Genomic DNA, 22,023 nt, shown 5'->3' with positions numbered 1-22,023 from the left:
TAAGCTAGCGTGAGCCTATCTTTAGTTCATACAATATGCTACATGATGAAAAAGAACTTTAAAAAAATATCGGACAAGCTTATAAAAAGATCACGACCAATAGGAGGAAAAAAAGTACATTTCTTACAGAAAGAAAGAAAATAAAAGAAAAAGTGAAAGAAAACAAATAAAAAGAGAGAAAGAGAAGTCAGTTAAGACAAATAATAAGAATAATGGGTACAGAAACAAAAGAGTGATTAATGATGCTACGTTAACAATGAGACAAGACTTCTTTCATAGGCATGTGAACAGTTTTTAAGGTGTCCCGCTGTTTCCTTCTCTTTCTTAAAAAATAACATATATAAGAACTGAACGTATATTCGAGACGAGAACCAACCATCCTCCTTCATACATATATATATATATTTATATTTATATACCTAAGCATACATATGCACACATATACATATGTAGACTTAAGAATGTATGTGGCTACATGATTGGTTGGGGTGGTCGCTCGCATGCAGTTCTCTTGTTAAACAAGGGGAGTCCTCTTTGGATAGGTACAGACGATGAAAGTAAAAAAAACAACCCCCCCTGCTTCGAGTTTCTTTTACACCATTACGTGTATATGGAGGAGCAGACGCTGGAACATGAGTTGCCAACATGGAATACGTACATATTTTTATTATATATGTGGTAGTTATGGAAAACATGGTAGCTGAGAAGAATTAGGTAGTAATAGTAGTAGTAGTGTTAGTAGTTGAGTATGCCTACTACGGAGTACGATCTCGGGAAACAAAATTCAAAATTTATGTGAATGTACAATATCTTATTCACAATATATATTTGAAAAAAAAAAAGAATGATTTGTGTAGTATAAGAAAATATGATTTAAAAAAGAAAAGCCTGAATGTTGAAATAAGGCTACCAATTCTTTCTCAGCAGGAATTTTTTTCTCGTGTATATTGGAAATAACCATTATTGAGAGAGACAACAACTAAGAGAAAAAATCTACTCTTGCAATGATTTTAGGAAGGAGGGAGGGAAACTCATGTTCACCAAAAGGTAGATCGTTACAAATCATCCCTCTTTCCACCAATAATTCAGAAAATAAATAAATAAAAAGTTTTAAACATGAATTCAACATCAATAATACTCACTTGTTCACAACTTAACTCAACATGCTTGTCGTTACCACCGAAGAATCTTTTAGTACAGAAAACATGGCTGTTATGTGAATGTTTATGCATGTACATAATGACTTCCAAATGTTCCCTACTCTGTTATATATAGTATATATTCATATAGGTTGTTTACACGCACACACATTATACCTGTCCAGATGTGATTTACTGCATCGGATTTTAAATATAAAAGTAATTCATTGTGATACGTAATGTGAGACTCGTATACTCATTGCTTATGCGAAGAGAAAGAAAAATAAAACTCTAATGACTAGTATTCCTTAAAATATCTTGAATGTCTACTGTTTAAAAAAAAATGAATTAGTTCCTTCCTACTACTAGAAACAACTAGATAAATTTGTACGTACAATAATTAATTTGGAAACGTGTATGTTTCTACATTGAAAAATACATATTTTTAAATACCCTACAATGATGAAAACCAGTTTAGTTGAACATAAAAACTGATCAACTTAAGAAAAAAAGCACATGTAAGTTTCCTTAAGTTGGTTTATTGTTGTATAGGAGTATATGTGTGGGGATATATAAATGCGTGTTTTATATTGGTTTTCATTTAGCATTGAGAAGAAATTGAATAGCCACCTTTAATAAACAAGTAACGTACTTCGGCCTAGAATCAAGAATTAGTTCGAACTTACTTCCTCTTATCATGAAATTGTTAAAATACTTAGTTAGCTAAACGTTTTCCAAAACATTTAATAAAATAATATTTTCCGCAACTTTAATTTAGCAAAATCTTTACGAAACTTTTAATTAGATAATGTTTTGCAAAATATTCAATTAACTGTTTTTTAAATCATTAAATTAAATAAATGTTTTGTAAATCAATTATCTATTTTTTTTTATACAATTCAAATTGCTCAATGTTTTATGAAATAATTCAATTAGTCAAATTTTTGAAACTTTTAATTAACTAAACGTTTTGCAAAATATTTAATTATCTCATTCTTTTGCAAAACATTTATTTAATTAGTTCAATCTTTTGCGGAACGTCTAACTGCTTAATAAACATTCAAATAGCTAAAATATTTTATGAAAGAATTCAATTAGCCATTTTTACCAAAATGTTTAATTAGCGAAACGTTTTAGTTCAATGTTTGGTGAAACATACGAGTATATTTAACTCAATATGTTGGAAAACGTTTCAAGTGGCCACATGTTTTGTCAAACGTTTAGTAAGGCTTTTAATTAACCGAATGCTACTATGTTTACGTTTTATCACAAACGTCTCGTTTATTAAACGTTTGTGAATTGACCTTTAAAACGTTCAAGTGTTCATCATTCTAGACTTCACTTTTCATTTCATTTTTTTTTTTTTAATAATCAATCACTGGGACAAAACAAATATACGTCGTATGTGGTCTATAAAACCCATCCAATTTTCAACTTGACTTGCTTAGTATACTTGCTAGTATACATAGATGTGAAATATTTTACTGTGCAGACCTTTCGCTCCAAAGTTATTGGCCATCCAAGTTGAGGTTTGAAAATTAAATGTTCACAAATTCTCTAATTAAAATCAAAACTAATTAGATCTATTGCAGGTTTATTCGAGGTACAACAAAGTAAGTAATGAGATTATTAGTTAGTTATGTTGTAAAAGAAGTTTGCTAAATTCAATAAAGGACGGTTAATCATGAAGTAAGTACAATGTGTACTTACAATAAAGATTTGCTAAAACCAGTAAAGGACGGTTAAATATTAAGTAAATAAAATGTATACTTATAATAAACATTTGCTAAAATCAATTATGGATAGTTAAATGTTAAGTAAATGCAATGTGTACCCATAATAAAGAATTGCTATTAATGCTACTCACGAGACAAGACGAGAAATAAAAGTTTACTCCTGACTTTCTTGTAAATTTTGTAGAAATCTTGTCTCAATTATTGGAAAGTATTTTTCGCTCGTCTCGTAAATTCACGTAAAAATGTATTACTTTTTTTTTTTTTTTTTTTGCTGCTTAATTTTTTCTATAAGTTATCTGAATTCTTGTGCGTCACAAGAGGTCCACAAAGTGTGAGAAATAACATTTAAGCCATGTTTATTATTGGGGTATGTTACGTAATAACTTGCGAATCTTTAAATGTTGAAAAGTTCTCTTCGTTATGTTTGTCAATGAAGAGACACTCATTCACTTTATTGATTTATATTATTGAGATCTACGACTTGGATGAACTAGTGTTGCTCTTGAGACTCGAAAAATTTCTTATCTCATTTCGAATTTAAGAAAGTACTTTTCGTGTATGATTTTTTTTTTTATTTTCACAATGGGGAAATTTATTAATTTTAGTGTTTATAAATTCTATATTTCCAGCAAAGATAATATAATATAGAATTCCCATAGACTATGGAAAATATAGTACATAATTTCACTATGGAAAAGATGGCGTAACTTAAGTGTGAGAGAAGGAAGAAGTAAAAAAAATAGTGAAGTAAACTATTCCGTTGACATAATTCTTTCTCCTTATAATTATACCTCAGCAAGGTAATTCAGAATGTTAATAATAGTTTTGTTCGCGTTATATTTTTGACATTTGTAATATAATTACACTAACTCATCAAAAAAAGGAGCATTATATTACGAACAAGGTACTAAAAAAAAAAAAAAAAAAGCTGAAAAGTACGTACGTAGATTTATAGGGAGATAAAAATCAATAAATCGAACCATATTGGTTGACATAAATGACAAATTAAAAATGTTTTATATCTATTTCTGATATATAACCCAAAAGCTAGTGAGATGCAAATTTTAGTACTCTTCAATGGCTAATTCCGTGGCCAATAGAATTACAACCATGAAAAGGGCAGACTTTCATTTGACACGTGATATTCACTTTACCTCTCATTGTTCTTAAAATTATCTTCGTTCTTTTCAACATATGTTTAATAAATAATAACGATCATTCATAGATAGGTTATAAGGTCTGCTTTTTGTCATCATCCAGATATTTATGCATTATATATATAAATATATATCCAGAAATTTATGCAACCAGTCAACCAATGTCTGGAAGCAAAATTCCCTTATGTTGAAAATGAAGGACGAAAATAATGTTTCTTTGCTATATATTTCCAAACAAATATCCTTTCACATTTCACTCATATGACACTCTGATCTGCATAAAATTAAGTACTTAAATGTGTCACACTACACCTAATAATGCATTACGAATAATCTCATGCATTGTATGACACGATTTACTGTGTAATTTCTTACATATAATATGCATAATCATTTATATATATATAAGCTGATCTCTTATAATACATGACAACTGAATTGAACTTTAGTCTGAACCAATAAGCTCGCGACGCGTTGCTGCCCAGTATCCAATAAGAAATTTACTTTCTCCAGGAGAATACTACCAAATATTGACAAAACTTTGGTCTCACCAAGAATATACTCGGTATGTCGGCCAAAACGGATTTCCACAACACAAGAGTTGGCAACGTTGCTGTAAGCGGATTGGTCGACGTGACAGCAGCATCGAAGGCCACACGTCAATGTGACTGCCGCGCACAATAATGTGGAATATTTTTATCCAGCAAATGAAGATGTCACATGACGCGTTTTGATAGGTAAATCGAGCTTCATATACATAATTTTATTTCTGTGGTAACGTTGATTTCACGAAGGGAACATAGCATGTACGGAAATGTACGAAGCCAGCAAATCATAATCATTACCATCCCAAATATTCTGCTGTTGCTTGCCGCAAATAGAGAATCTTTTGCACACTACGAATTGTCATCGTCTCTTCGCGATAGTATCAGAATTATCTTAAATCATCAACATAAATAATTTTAAATGTGTGTAATACTCTTTACCTCTCCATTTTTACTTCTACCATATTTCCTATATCGCCCTTAATATTCTTTTTTTTAAATCATATTTCCTATTACGATTTTTTTAAAATTTAAAATTATGTCTAGTATTGTTCATCTATCTCCAACTCTCCCTTAATTCTTCCACATTAGTTGATCGTTTTACTCAAGTTTCTCCCTTCTTCTCCATATCTTCATTCTGGCAGCCTCCTATTAATTTCTCGTAATTGTCAACATTTCTGCTTTGTACGGTACAGTATATGCTGCTCCACTTGAGTGGAAGCACGTTAAAATTTGAATGCATTAGACCCACCTTAAACTTTGTAGGTCCATGTCTCATACAACTTCAATGCTGAAAAGGAACGCTGAAGAGTAACCAATCAACCACTTTAGTCGGCAGGCATGTTTGAGTGCTCCTAAGAAATTAGGCTGGCCACTGTCTGTAGCGGGTTCGAATCTTGCTCAAAGAATTTGTGTCGTTTATTCTTTCATCTCCTGCCAGGGATAAAGAATTTCGTATCCCATTCTCAAATGGATGAATTGACTGTTGCATTGGGTTCGATTGCATTGCCGTGTAATCTCATGACACGATTTCCTGCATGCTTTTAAACGCAGATTAGTGCTTCATTGAGTCTAAGATGAATCTCTATTGTTTGGAGTGTTTTGTCCAATGAACACACATATCACTGGGATTATATATAATTAATTATAAGTTTAATATATTTGCTTATTACATACTGCATGCAAGACGAAAAAAAAAAAAAAAACTCTTGATCATACATGAATTAGAAACTCCAACCGGAAATAGGTTTAAATTTTGCAAACGGTGTGAGATAGGCCTATTGAAAAAATAATCCAAAAAAATCTAATCTTTATGGACATTTATCAAGGCGTTTTTCATTTATGTCTGTAATGGGACAAGTAGAGATGTGAGGAACAACAAGGAGATTCATGCTGATATGTGAATGATGCGCTGTATAAAGAGCGCAGACTCAGCCAGTATCTTTAATAATAAGGTATTTAAATCAAAACATTTGTGCAAAATACTTATAAAAATCCCAATATAAAGAAAAAGTTACAATAGCGAGCGAACAGAGATGTAGATAGAGAAAAAGTCTTCCCGACATGCCTTTAAGAGCTATTTCAATCCCAGGGTTCTAACCACCAATCGATATCTCCGGAATGACATGAGCTCCCAGACACTCGAAAGGTGGTACGTGTGTGTGTGTGTGTGTGAGTGATTTTTATATATAAACTCCTCGAATCGACGAGTTAGGCTGAACGACATAAAAATCCCAGGAAAACTCTTACAAGAAAAACACGATGTTTTACAGAAAAGTGTTGAAGTTCATGAGTGGGTGAAGTGAGGGTTATCTTGTCCAAAATCGTAGATGAAATAAAATGTAATTTTAAAGAAAAAAATAACAGTACATCAAAGAAAAGAATGCTCGTTCTTCGTACGGGAAAAATAAGGTTTATAGAAGATATTTGATATATACGTCCATACGTTTCAATTGATGCACGCCATTTTTGATAGCTATACAAAACATTTCATAGCCGAACCACACGTCAGGGTGCCTACATATTAATAAATTAACAATTTCCATGGATATTACTTCCTACGTCGCTGACAATTACCTCCATCTTATAGGCCTACGTTCCTCCTTTTTAAGAAGCTCAGTAAATAATAATATTATTACAGAACACGTATCATGAAAACAGTGGCGGATCTAAATGACAAAAACTAGTGGGGAACAGGCAGAACCTAGACGATAGGCAGATGATAGGTATATCATGAGTTTACTATAAACTTTAAAAATATATATAAATAATAGCTTAAATTATTTTTGTCAGTCAAAGAACTGGGAGGCCTAAGCCCCTTTAGCTAGAGCCACCACGGCATCAAACCAAATTAAAGCAGAGTCAAAGTAGATTACAAAAGAGTATAACCAAACGATTGTAATTTTAAAATAAAAGAAATGTGGCAATGCATACATATATATATATAAAAATACATGCACGACATATTTGAGGATTAAAAACAAAAAAAAAAATGTCATCCGGTTTGCGCTATTAAGGTCGACAACTCAAGTTCATTAAAAAAAAAAGAAAAAAAAGAGCAGTGAATTTACAAAAATAAAAATAAAATAAAATAAAAGTGTGTGTAGTAGAACATTATTCATTTTAAGTGTAATTTGAATGCATGTTGTACAACTATAAACTGGACTAATCTTTTGCACTTACTTCCTGGATAGAAATTCCACGTAGAATGTTAAAAGACATACGAAATGAACCTAATTGGTTTAATGAGAACAAGTCTCAAGAATGTTAAAAAGTTTGTTTGTGAGTGCTAACATACAAATCAATACGAATTAATCTTACAGTAACACAGTATTCCATGATGTAAGTATTTGATAACAGTTATTGCTTTTTATTTTTTTTTTTTTAATTTTTGCACGAAAAGATCCAATATATTTCAGGCAAAAAAAAAAAAAAAATCCTGTACGTTTTATATCTGGAGAACTACATATAATGTAGCCAAACCAAAGCTATCACTCAACTCAGTTATGATGTGCTTATTCCGTTAAAATACAAAAACTCGATTTAGAGCCGTTCAAAAATTTTGTGGGCCTTGATCCAAAATATCTAATAAATATTCAATATATCTAATTCAATCAAAAATTTTCTTGTATGCCTTACATCTGGAGAACTACATAGAGTGTAGCCAAACCCAAACTATCATTTAACTCAGTATGATGTGCTTATTCCGTAAAAAATACAAAATCTGGATTTAGGGGCCTCGTTCAAATTTTTTTTGCTCCTGATTCAAATACTAATTGTTGGCCAAGATCGCAATATTTTGATGGTTTTTTTAATCATTCCTAAAATTCTTGGCCAAGTGAGCAATCTTTTGATCCATTTTTTGGACCATTGTTAAAATTCTTGTCGGCAACGACAGGGGTGGAAAAAAATGTGATCTTGAAAGAAAAAAAATGAATTCAAAATTTCAACGGATTTTAAGTGTTTTCAATACCTCTACACACCGAGAAAGTGTATTTTGAATATTGGTCCGCTCATATATTCAGAAGCTTTAAAAACACTGAAAATTTTAGGAATTTGAATGGGAAGGAGAGGTATTCTATTCCAAAACAAAATTGTTTAAGTGCTGAATGAAAATCGAATGTCTGAGAAGTCGCTACATAAACATTTTATTCAGAATTTATAGTTATTTTATTAACTCTAAGGTAAAAATCAAGAAATTGTACTTCATCGATCGAAAGTGTTTCGAACACGGATTAATTAAAAAAAAAAAAAAAACAGCTATTAACAATTTTGTTCATTTCATAAATAAATACTTTATTAATAACCTTACGTAGTTCAGTAGAGGAGACGCAGAGTAGCTCAGTACTAGAGCGCTCATCTATGATGCAAAGGTTTCCTGGTTCGACTCCATACCATGTCACTTTATAGTGGACAACCTTGTGTCCGTGCGTTTTCTCGAGGTTCTTTCGTTACCTCCCACTGAGGCCGCGGTGGCTCAGTGGTAGAGCATTCACCTCTGGTGCCTGGGGTCCCGGGTTCGATCCCAGGCCCCGTCAAGTGAACTTTGTGGTGGACAAACACCGTGTGCGTGGGTTTTCTCGGGGTTCCCCCGTTTCCTCCCACTTTCTTCACTCCACAATTTCATTCATTACTCACCGTCACCGATTCCTTTAGCCTAACCGGCATAACCGTGGGACGTAAAGCTCAAAGATTTTTTCGTTGCCTCCCACATTTTCATTTCACCATTATTTTCAAAAATATCCACCCGCTTCATTGATTATCCATTTCCTTTAGCCTATAAGGCATAAACGTGGGACGTAAAACAAAAATATTTCGTTTCACTTCAACACTCACCTTATATAATAATTTATTACTATGAAAAAAATATCCGAAAGGAATTAGTTATCATTGGAGATTAGTCTCGCCCCCCTTAGACAATCGCTTCGAGAATGGCTCTTTCGAGTTTATTCAAACTTCATCCAAATATTTATTTAGCAACCAGATAGTATCTAACTGTAAGTCTAGTTAAAGTTCCTGATACACCTGTTAGAGACGCAACGATGCAGCATCGCTAGGCTGGGGGTAGTTCACTCGATCGCAAACAGATGGCGTAGGAGCGGCTTAGGCCCACAAAGGGCTGTTGTGCCAAGTCGTTTGGTTTGGTTTTGTAACTAAATAGTGTGGTATAAGTAATTTCTAAGCTATACATGAAGAATAGTTTACTATGGATGTTATTTAGTCATAAAAAAAAGAAAAACCAACAGGTTCACATTTTATAATTAGGTCTATTGATTAAGAGTCTTCATCCCGGCGAAATTAAAACACCGCTAATTTTACAGGAATTATGTGATATCTTCAAATAGATAAAAAAGATAATTGAAATATGGAACAAGAGCGCCCTAGACAATATTATTTTGCATGAGGTACCGTTACCACAAGTCACCTAGTGGCTTTCCGTTTTCAGCCGTTTAGAAACGCTAAAATAAATGCCGATTTTCAAAATGGCTCGAAATCGAAAGCAGATAAGTGAGTCGTGATAACGGTTTCTCATGTAAAATAATATTGTCTAGGGCGTTCTTGTTCCACATTTCGATTATCTTTTTATCTATTTGAAGATATCACATAATTACTGTAAAATTAGCGGTATTTTAATTTCGCCGGGATGAAGACTTAAGAACTGTTTGCAGAGATCATTATTAGAAACCTCGCTACTATTGTAACACAAAAATTGTGTACAAAAGAGAGCGAGAAAAGACTTTTGATATTAATTCAGCTTTCCAAGAAGAACCCTCGTCTCCATTCTTACCAGTCTATCTGAAACCAGGAGCGATAATGAACTACTTCCGGTTTCTATATCGTATCCTCCATAGTTCGGAAGTCTACTGTTGTAACTCGAATGTGAAATGAAACCCATTTGTTATTATTAATACATTTTATTTTTCCAATATTTTTTTAAAAGCATTTTTCTAAAGTTTTATAAATTCTTTCAACATATTTGAAATATTTTCTTTCGTTTTTTAAAAATAATAACATCACGCACGAACATGTTCCCCCCCTCTTCCCGTAAAGAAAAAGGGATAAAATAACTATGTTCAATGTGCATGTTTCTTAATGTTTGTAAGAAAGACATTCTTTCTATATATATATTTGAGAGAAGTAAAGGGGGTAGGAGGAGAAAATAAATATCTGTTCCATGTCTTTGGTTTCGACATTATATATACTGTAATATAAAGAAGAAAAAAAGGAAAAATAAATTATTGGGGAAAAAAGGGAAGAAAAGAAATCAAAACATAGGTAGAGAAATAATTCCTTCTTTCGAAGTTTACATAAAACACATGTATATCCCAATGCAATGAATCAAACTTTGTTTTCCCCTCCTTTTCCTTTTTTTTTTTTTTTTTTTCAAAAAGCTATTTTTCTTCGACCATTATACTATATAAATTCGCGTCGACAGTTCTCGAATAACGTAACTGGCCCCACTGACAAGTTGTCTTTATAATATAGTCTTCGGGAGTTGAATGGACATATATCTTTCGACCCCTACTGGAGTAGAAGTCTCATCCTACCACTACGAACAGTTCTCCCCCTTCGCATTGGTATTACAAAACTTTTCCACGTCCAGCACGTGATTACCATGATAAACCTATTTTGTCCACAAAACACACCAAATATATAAATGTATAATACAAAAATTTCCAGCACGCAATAATGAATCATAGTCAGTTCAAAAAGAAATTTTAAAAAAAACTACTAAGGTGTAACCAACAAATAGAATTGTTCGGTTCGGAGGACAGTATTGAGGTGTTGCAGTCCTTATCCAGATCTTTGTCTTCATCCTTTAACAAACTTACTCTTTCTTTACTTCTTCATTAGATAAAAGTTTAGGCTAACCCTTCAATTAGTAAAAAGTTTAGGTTACCCTTTCAATTACTAAAAGTTTAGGCTTACCCTTCAATTAGTGAAAGTTTAGGTTAGCCCTTCAATCAGTAAAAGTTTAGGCTAACCCTTCCATTAGTAGAAATTTAGATTAACCCTTCAATTAATAAAAGTTTAGGTTAAACTCCCAATTAGTAAACTTTTAGGCTAGCCCTTCAATTAGTAGAAAGATTAGGCTAACCCTTCAATTAGTAGAAAGTTTAGGCTTACCCTTTCAATTACTAAAAGTTTAGGCTTAACCTTCAATTAGTGGAAGTTTAGGTTGGCCCTTCAATTAGTAGAAAGTTTAGGCTTACCCTTCCATTAGTAGAAATTTCGATTAACTCTTCAATTAGTAAAAGTTTAGGTTAACCCCTCAATTAGTAAAGTTTTAGGCTAACCCTCCAATTAGTAGAAAGTTTAGGCTTACAATTCAATTAATAAAAGTTCAGGTTAACCCTTCAATTAGTAAAAATTTAGGCTAACCCTTCAATTAGTGTTGGTCGCGAGACGAGAAAATTTTATTCACCCTGCAATACATCTTGTATCATTGAATTTACAACAATACTCAAGTTCTTTTTTTTTTTTCTTTGCCCAAATTGAATGGTGTCGATGACTTGCTATATTGTATTGATCATAAGAAGGTTTAAAATTCCTTTTTGGTTAGCGAAGTGTTGTTTTTTTGAAAGGTTTTGTATTTGTTTGAGGGTTTTTCTTATATTGACTGGCACAAAAGAGACACGAAGAAACAAAGAGATTTTTTAAAAACCTACATCACTATCGAGCAGCGCTGTACGGTAATCTGAAACTTTTTCTGGGGGAGGGAAAGCCAAGCATTAATATTTGGGCCCCCTAAATAGTATGAAGTTGGGCCCCTGTAGAAAAATATGAAGTTAATCCTCCTCTAATAAACTATGGAATGAAATTTAATCCCTATCATCTCCATAGAATATGAAATATTTACATTACTTTTACCTCTAGGGGTATCAGTCGGTATGTACTGAAGTATGGTCCGGGTTACATTTATGCTTCATCTTATGAAAATGCACTTTGTTCAGATGATGAGATTGTAACAGCGCCTTAAATTGTTTTAACTTCTTTTGGAAATGATATGCAGTAACGGTTCTAGAAGGTAAAAAGTGGGGAGAACAGCCAGAACTCAGACTAAGATAGTTATATAGTGAGTTTACTATAAACTTTCAAAAATACATAAATAATGCCTTAAATCATTTTAGGTACTGAAGAACACGGGGGTCTAGCCCTCTCAGTCCCGGGTTAGAACCGCCTCTGATGGTATGGTGTACCCATTCCATGATTCACTAATTTAATCGAGGGTACAATGTTCGACATCACTTACAACCTTAAGAAATAGGAGCCCAAATAGCATATATTTTACTGAAATGGGCCCAAATCACATTTTCGTTTTATTTTTTCTTATTTTAACATTTCATTATTATTTTATGTGGTGAACCTGTTCCACGCTTTATTTATACATTTATGTTTGTATTATATCATATGGAGTATGGAAGTTTTATCCTTAAATAGGCCCCTTTCATCTTCCCATGGGGAGATGAAATTAGACAATAGTTGCCCCCCTCCCACCCTAGCTTCCCACAAGTTACGGCAGTGCTATCAAGATCAATTTTCAAGCAAATATCGATCACTGATTGTACGAATGACTGGCCACCTATACCGCCAACTTTATCGATAAGTCGCTATGTCTAAAGAGTTTTTGCCACATTTATTATCAACAAAATATCAATGGGGGTCCATGAAATTATGGGTGTCCCTGGCCCGAGGGAGCTGATTTTCAAAAACACCATCTGCAATACCATTAATAATATTGAAGATACTAACGGATTTGTGTGGCTTCGCGTAGCGTAGTCGCTAACGCTCTCGCCTTCGGTGCGAGCGGTCCCGGGTTCGATTCCCGGTGGGGCCACTCGATCGAAAAAGTCGTAACACGCTTTTTCAGGTCAGCTACCCTGAATAAGGTTTTCCTCATTCTCACCAGGCAAATGCCGGGATGGTACCTAACTTATATATCCCAGACCGCTTCCCTTTCCCCGGATTGTGTGCTCGCTGAGGGACGTCATCCCTCAAATCGTGAAGTGCTAAATGGCCTTAGATGCTGAAAGCCTAGAAATATAAATCCTAACTGGTTTATTTATAAATTATCACTAATATGTAAAAACAACAACAAAACCTTTCATCTCCTTAGTTTGAACAATTTCAACTGTCTCAGAGAGAAAGAAAATTTAACACGACCATTATGAAAATCATTACGCTATATTATCCTCACTATACCTTTGTACCGTAATTGCCCTTGGAACACACCTACGCACACCCATTTACATAAAACGAAAAATGATGCTCTCTATTTATATATACACACACATCTCTCTTTTGCATTAGTGATTAGTTTGCTAATATCTGCAACTAGAAATGCATGACTGGATGTTTATACTACTTAGCCAAGCAGCTAGGTGTTAAAGCTCGTCTTTCTTGCAAAGACAAGTGCTATGTGATACCATATAAAGATAACATGCAATATAAATCTTCACGCATGTCGAGTGTCATCAAATACTTAACTCATGCATTCTGCACAGGTTGCAAACTTACCGGAAGAGTGTTGCAGTTTTTGTTTTCTTCTTTTTCTAAACTTTATTCCTTTTTAAAAATGGTTATCAAATTGAAACGATTAAATATATTATGTTGATAACAGTACGATTTTTTCACATCATAATATGGTTTTAAAATGTGATTAAGCGCTTAATGCTGTAGCATAACCGTCGAATCGTATTGGTATACTTGCTAATGTCACCGGTACCTCATAATATAGTCGCTTTCATAAGATGATCATTTTTGTAATACAGTCCAAAGACGGCTACCTGATGGTACATGGAAACAGAAGCAGGGCTACAAGCACACTTGATAAGCTCATTAGTAGTTAATTGCAAAAACAGGGTTGAAAATATGATAGCCTAACTTCCAACCTACAATCTACTTTCATTTACCCAATAGTTGCATTCTTGTAGCCTTAATTGCAATTTCATTTCTTTCGTAGAGGCTCCATTGGCAACCGATCGGCGAAGTGGTCAATTACAACAGGGCCAACGTTGGCAGTTAGTTGGCTACCGTAACGTTTCTCACGGTTTGGGTCTATAGTTTGTATTGCGGTGAAGGGACATCATTTAGGTAGGACAGAGAGCAAATGTACCCCCTGAGTTTGAGAAATACCTATGTTTTAATCATATGTATATTTAATGCAAAATGTACTATAATAAAAAAAAATGTGAAATTTTTATGTGAGTGGAGATCCCCCCCCCTCCCTAGAGAAAAATCTGAAAGGATGCTGTATGATATGAAAAGCAAGCATTAATTGCTTTCTTGGATTTTGTTTTGCCATTCTGTTTCTTAGCACCACCTCCCAGTTGAGAGCATAACTGGTGTACGCATTCAGTTATGTTTATTTTATAATTTCCCCTTCCAGAGAGAAAATAAAATATGCAAAGAAAAATTTTTACTTCAGCAAATTGAATTAAATCTTATTTTAGGATATTAAATCATACATATAATAAAGCTTATATTCACTTGCGCGGAAAATGTTTGCACGAATTGACGGAGTACGACATTCTCTCAAGTCCTCCACTCCGGAACTCACCTTTTAGGCCGGCTGCACATTGAATAGAAGAAGGTTAGCCAGGTTGAGACATGAGAGGATGCGGAGAGAAAGAGGGATGGATATACTGAGTGTTTGAGATACTTTTGTCTAGCATGCTTGAATGAATATGCGGTATACTAGAATCACAGTACTAAATCTCAGGAAGACTGTCTTGTCCTCTGATAAATATACGGCCGGCCTTACCTGCAATCGACCAATGAATCTTTCTCATAACGAGACATGCACTTTTTGCGCCCGACTGTACCTTTTAAATATGATGCATAATTGGAAAATTAATTTTTCATGTTAAACCAGAATAATAACGACGGTGGGTCTTAAATTATATTACGTCATAACCTACCTACCTTTTTAAAATTCTTTCTTTGTTAATTGCGCCGATAGCATTTGTCATTATGCCATAAATTACAAGAATAACACACGATAATAACAATAACAATACTAGGAGTAATAGTTATAAACGAGTTGTTTGTTTCTTAGCTGGTATTGGGGAAAGAGGGGTAAGTGAATACCATAACTTTTTTTTTTTTTTTTTTTTGTTTTTTTTTGTTTTAATACTGGCTACCTGAAATGATAGTTTCCTGCATTAAATAACAAAATTGCATTTCTTTTCGGCTTCATGCATACTTCTTCTTCTTTTAATTTTCTAACCCTGAATTTTCCTTAACTATAATTATTATTACTATTTTGTTTAATTTATAACACTACCATAATGCTTATCTTGATTGAAAAACTTCACTGACTTCTCCTTGTATCCGACATCACAAACTAATCTTGAGAAATATGAAATTACCTGTGCATGCATGCACTTGTAATTACCACAGGTGTAAACAAACATGACTAAATAATACCGTAAACTTATGAACACACACACAATTTGAAGTAATAACATTGTACAATAATTGGAAAAATATTGCCCCCTTTTTTTCCTAAATACACGTATTATTACATTATATGTAATCAGCAAACATCGGATTAACATTGGACCAAAAATGTTAATAGTATCTTATGCGTCAGAAATTCTATAGAAATTTTATTTTAAAAAAAGAAAAATCCACCATTTCCTAAAGATACGAGAATGAACATGCGTTCTCCGGACCTGAAAAGCTTACACACAAGCTTCACATCCTAAGCTACATTAATTGATATGTGGGTAAATGGTTACCGTCGGAATTTCCTAATCGGAAGGTCTCAGGTTCGAAACCTGATGCAAGCCAAATTGAAAATTGACGAATTGGCCCGCATTCCCTGCCTCTCACTCAATTCACGCGAATACCAGGATAGTGCCCTTAGTGTACAGGACTTTATTCTAAGTTCTCGTTTCCCTTGTTGTTATTGGTTATAATGTTCCAGATGTCTAATAAATAACAGTAACTCATCATTTATTACCGTGCGTGAATATAGTTAGCGTGATCCCTGGTTGGAATCCCGGTCTCAGTACATAAAATTTTTGATGATCTATAGTGCGTCCAGTAAGAGAACGTCTCTGACAGCTCGCAGTGACATTGCCACTACTCGCGTGTCAAGGTTTTTTTTCGGTGCAACTGTAGTGGCAATTTAATTAATGGTATAAGACAGAGTGATCGTGGTTGGTAACACTGGTATCAAAGTAGGGGCTGCAATATCCCATCACATGTGGTAAGAAACGTCAGAGACCATCTCTTGTTGGCCGTGCTATAGTATTGTGAAACAAATTTGGGAAGATGTTTGAATTAACCCTTTTAATGCCAATGGTCGAGCAACGTCTGGTTCGTACTGGCCGGTTTATCAATTATGTTTTCAAATACTCATGAGTTACTGTCTGAAACACGTATAGCAACAGTAAAATCGTCTAAAAAGGAGAAAACAGTGATGACAGAGTTTATATCCTGACATGACCACTTATCATAACTAAGAAAAAAAGTCTGTCATCATCCTTTTTCGGTTGTAATAATTAGGATTATCATTATTACAAGCAGAATGGTGTCAATGTTGGGAAAACTCAGAACAACGGCAGATACAATATACTATGTAACAGTTTATACTTTCCATATATAAAAGCAAAAAGCAGTTGGTGTAACAGCCTTTGTAGGTCTGAGCTGCTTCAACGCCATCTGTTAGCGACTGGTTGAACTACGCCGAGCCTATCGACCAACACGTGGTCAGTGCGCTGTGTCTCCCTCTCTCTGTTAACAGGGTGTATCAAGAGCTTTCTAGACCAAGTGGCCGTCACAATTTTTTAATTCACGTGTTCCCCCAGTTTGCCTCACGACGCCGAAAATTAGGAAGCATCGACCGGAAATCGTGACTTCAACGCTCTAACTAATAGCCGATGATGTACTCACTTTTCATACATAATACGGAACATTAAAAAATAGAACATTACACTCCAGCAGAATAAAGGTTTCTCGTAGCTAAGCGGTTATCGTACGCGCCTTTGGCGTGGGATGCACGGGGTCGATTCCCGGCGCAAGCTCATGTGGTTCGGTTAAGCTGCAGATCTACGTCTCATATAGCCTCGCTGCTGAACGGGACGCTAAACTCAAATTCAACAAATTAAAAGTTAAAATTGTAACTTTGGGATATATGTTATTATTGTCTCGCTAATGTTATAATGAGAAACCTTGATTAATCAATATCAGTTTCATGTTAATAGGTAGCGTTGGTTATCGTACAACATAAATTTAATAAAAGCTTTTTATTTCGATTTTCTCGAAAACTGCGCATGAGAATTTATACTTAACTCTATAGTTATGTTCAGTTTAATGAGATATATCGACAGTTGTATGTCCCATCTTTGGATAGGCTAACACTATTTGTAGAATTCTCCAATAGGAGGGGGAGAAAATAGAACAGGTACCTGAGTAGTATTATTAGTGATGATATGAAGTGTGAACATGAAACCAAAGCAAGAATAGGAATGGCGAAAGAAAAGCCTTCAGGAAGAGAATAGCATATTATTTTGTAGGACATTGAATGAAGAGTTGAAAAAAAAAAGACTCATAAAATGCTTCGTGTGGAATACTGTACTGTATGGGGCAGAAACATGGACATTACGCAAAAATTATGAAAATCGACTGGAAGCTTTCGAAATGTGGGCGTGGAGAAGAATGGAGAAAATTAGATGGATCTAGCGGAAAACGAATATGAGGAAGTTAGAAATGGTGCAGGAGAGAAAAGAACAATTTTTAGATAGTATTAAGAAGAAGAAAAAGAACTGGTTGCGGGATATGCTACAGGGTATGGTGGCAGGAAAGAGAAGGAGGGCGCGAAGAAGACTACAATTAATGCACGATATCAACACAGAAAAATTGTATGTGAAGATGAAACGGTTTGCTGAAGACCGTGGAACATCCTGCCAATAACGGCAGAATACCTACGATGATGATGATGATGATGATACTGATACTCTTCAGAACACACCGTTATGATTATCACTGCTTTAGAATATACATATGCAAATTATTATATATTCATTGCAGACAATATTGACTCAAGTGATATAAATTGTAAAAATAATACACCCACGAATGGAAAACTGTTTGTTTCGAAGAGTAAATAGAGAAAATATACGACATACTTATTTTACATGTATTTCTATCTGATTTAGGTACTTCTCTTCCTTTCCGCTTTAGTACTTATATTCTCACAGTCTCTCTCTCTCCTCCTGTCTTCCGGTGTCCCTACTTTCCGCTTTTATTCTTCTGCTTCCAACGAAAACGAAGCTCCTTGTGAAAATTTGTCCCGCCTCTCTCCTGTAGTTTTCTTCCATCTCTTCGCGGTACGACCCTCACTTGTCACTTTGATATATTCCATCCCCGCCACACTGTGTGCGCCAGTGATTTCACAGCCACTAGCCATAATGGGAATTGGATCGATGGATTGCCTTTTTCTTCTTTTTTTCGCTTCTGTTCTCCTATATTCTCGCCTCTAAGAAAGAAAGAAAGAAACAGACGAAAGAAAAAACGCACGAGTGGAATAGAAAGAGATATATAGCTTATATACTCTTTTTCTTTCTCTATTAGATGATCAGAGTTGCAAGGTACATGCGGTTTTTCCTTCTCACAGAAATGTGATTTTCTTAATGCATTAAGTGTAATTTATAAAATTGTCAAATTAATCTTAAGTGTAGCGAATCACAGACTAGTGGTCAGTGTTTCCCCATAAGTGCTGTTAAAATTCGAAGAATCCATTATTCGAATACTCGAATCATTCGCATAATGACTATTTATTAGCATAACGAATAATGGATTTCTCGACTATCTGCTATTCGAATATTCGAACAACAGACCTATCCATTATTCGAATAATTATTTGAACAACGAATAATGGATTTCTCGAATATCTGCTATTCGAACAATATTAGTTAGTTTTTCGAATAATTACTCCCATAATGAGCAATTATTCGGATAGCGAATAATTATTCGAGTAATTAATAATGGATTTCTCAAAGATCTCCTATTCAAATATTCGAACAAACCCGTTATTCGAATAACGAATAATGGATTTCTCGAATATTCCAATAATTTTAACCGCACTAGTTCCTAACTCTCAATAGGAGGAGATTCCGAGTTCAAATCAGGTAACTACACATCCTGTTTTGGGCTTCCACCTTAAGTTCCACCAGACGAATACCAAAATACCTTTTAAAACATAAGTCACGAACTTCGTACGTATCCCAGACTATCTCTTTATTCCGAACTGATAACGCCAACCGTTCATTGAGAAATTATTTTTTTTAAAAAATTAAGTCTAATTAGGTTTTCAGTAGAATATTTGCGTTATCTTACCTTATAGCTAATTGTTTTGTTCTATATAAAGAAAATGAGTTTGTCTTTGAAATAAACAAGAATTTTAATGGTCTCAATGCTTTTACTAATCTTTTTTTTTTTTTTTTTGAATGATCTTCTTGCTTTCTAAATATAAATTTAAATTTGGTCCATTAAGTATTTATTTTTAAATGTTTTTTTATTATTATTATAATCATTTTCACAAAAGTGTGGGTTTTAAAATAGGACTAAACAGTGGCCGCTCTTGAAGAGAGTTTCATCAAAAAAAAAAAAATAATAATAATAATAATAATAATAATAATAATAGACACTTGATCAGAAAAGTGTCAAAGCTTTCTCAGGTCAACCATTCTGTGTGAGGTTTTTCCTGGGTTTTCCACATTCATACCAGGCAAATGCTAGAATTGTGCTCAGTGGCGTATTTCAGAGGGGCTTCCAGGCTTAAGCCTTTCACCCCCGAAACTTTATTTACTATTTGAAAATAATTGAAATATCTTGCAGAATTTTCACATTTCCAGGAATAAAGTTAGCAAAGCCTCCACCCCGAAACAAAATTGTAAATACGCCACTGATGGTACCTAACATAAAAAGTCCCAGGCCGCTTCCTTCCCTTTCCTCGGATAGTGTGATCCCCGAGGGACATCATTCTCATACGTGACGGGCTAACATGGCCACATATGCCGAAAGCAAGAAATCTAATTTCTAATGCTAGGTTTCAAACTAAAGGAAGAAAAATGCGCTGATTCTTGTATTGAAGTATTCGAATATTAGATAAGATTTCTTCTCCTTAGTTTGATTTTTCCAGTAAAAGTTCATTTATTTATTTATTTTACGATGGGACTACCCTCAATAATAGTCATCCCTGTATAAATCAATGGGTTGACGAACCAAGGCATCACACATACTAAAATATCTTTACCAGATAGTACATCTTTTAAAGTTCAGTGGTTACAGTTAGTTATTTAGTTAACTCAATTCCAAGTTAATACGGAAACATCAAAGAGAGTTGGTCTAGTTTTAATTCTTGTACGTAATTTAATACCGTAACCGACAAGGTATATAACTATGTGTTCCAATACTAATACACATGTTGCTTGCAACTAGCGGGAATAGAGCATATAACCCATTATCTCTGCTATGAAGGCCCCCAAATCGGAAGATAAACTACTTCACATTAACTGTGGTTGACCAAATCGCTGGGCTGGTCAGACACATTAATCTCGTAGGATGCTACGTGAACAAGAGTCCAACGTAAAGTCAGTTTAACTATTGGTAAAGGGGAACAGCTCTTGTGTAGCTTTGTATAGTTTGTAATAGCTAACTGCAAATTATCCAATACAAACTTTATATTTAAAAAATCAAATATAAACATTAAAAAAAACAGTACAGTAAGCAGCAAGCACAAAGGAGCATTTCTGCACAGCGCAAAAAGACATGTGGAGCAAAGGAAAGTCATTATTACACCTAGGTAGTCTATTTTGAAGCTGAGGCGTCACGATTCGAAATCATTTTAATAACTCTAACTTAGAATAACCAAGTTAATGTTAGGTTAGAGTAAAGCTAGCTTATTTTTAGAATTATCGCATAGGTTAGGTAAGTTCACGTTCAGTCAACACTATTTTCACATTTGTTTAATGAAGGTGTAAACTCAATCTGAACCGAAAGAGTGTAAGTTCGCTACTTGAATACTTTCCAGAGCGACAAGCAATCAGGGACGTACGCAGGAATTTATTTCGGGATGGAGTCCAAAGCTTTACAGGGGAAGGGCCCAAATCAATATGAGGATAAATTAAAATTTGTAAAATCATTCTTAAACTAGACTAAATGTACAGAAAAGTCGTGATTTCGTAATCTGGACCTAGGGATGCGCACGAGACGAGTCGCGACAGGATTTTCCTGACAAAATTCGAGTCGAGACACGGCTCTTCCAATAGAGAAATATACATTTTTCGAGTCGAGACATCACTTTTAGAGCACATTTTCGAGACGAGACAGCCATAAATCTTGTCTTGTGCGCATCCCTATCTGGACCCTTCTCTGCGTATATCCCTGCCAGCAATAGATTTTTAACCCTCTTGTCCCCAAAATACAGGTTCATTACCTTGTATATATATATATATATATATATATATATATATATATATATATATATATATATATATATATATATATATATATATATATATATATATATATATAGTAAATCATTTTATTGTTTTTATGCCTACACTGAACTTGCACTCAATCATCAAACAAACTTGTATGATTTTAATTCTAGTATTAGCTCTCCCTGCTGATTTAATGGCTAGCACGAATGCTTTTGGTGCATGTGATCACGGATTCGAATGTCGGTCAGAGACCACCAAAAATTTAATTTCACAATCATTCACTTCCATTAATCATGTGTCTCTTTTAGCCTAAAGGATAAAATCATGGGACGTTAAACTACAAAAAAATTCAATTCACTTTTATTTTAATCCTAACACCGGCTGGAATAAGCTAAACCAAGTTACGAGAGAAAATAATGAAGGATAAAGAGAATATTATACTAACCAAAAAAAAAAATCCTTTAGAGATAATGCTCCTCATGCTTTCCGAC

The 22,023-nt window shown here is 34.1% G+C and overlaps 1 protein-coding gene across 2 annotated transcripts in view; it reads right to left on the bottom strand.

Moving 5' to 3' along the window:
• Positions 1 to 22,023, bottom strand: part of LOC145690033 (homeobox protein caupolican-like) — a 212,047-nt gene that overhangs the window by 41,929 nt on the left and 148,095 nt on the right. The gene's annotated exons all lie outside the window — the stretch shown is intronic.

Source organism: Thermobia domestica, chromosome 7 (assembly GCF_964235325.1).
Source record: "Thermobia domestica chromosome 7, izTheDome1.hap1.1, whole genome shotgun sequence".
Taxonomy (NCBI): Eukaryota; Metazoa; Arthropoda; class Insecta; order Zygentoma; family Lepismatidae; genus Thermobia; species Thermobia domestica.
The sequence above is the reverse complement of the archived record's forward strand: the minus strand, read 5'-3'. Positions and strand labels throughout refer to the sequence as shown.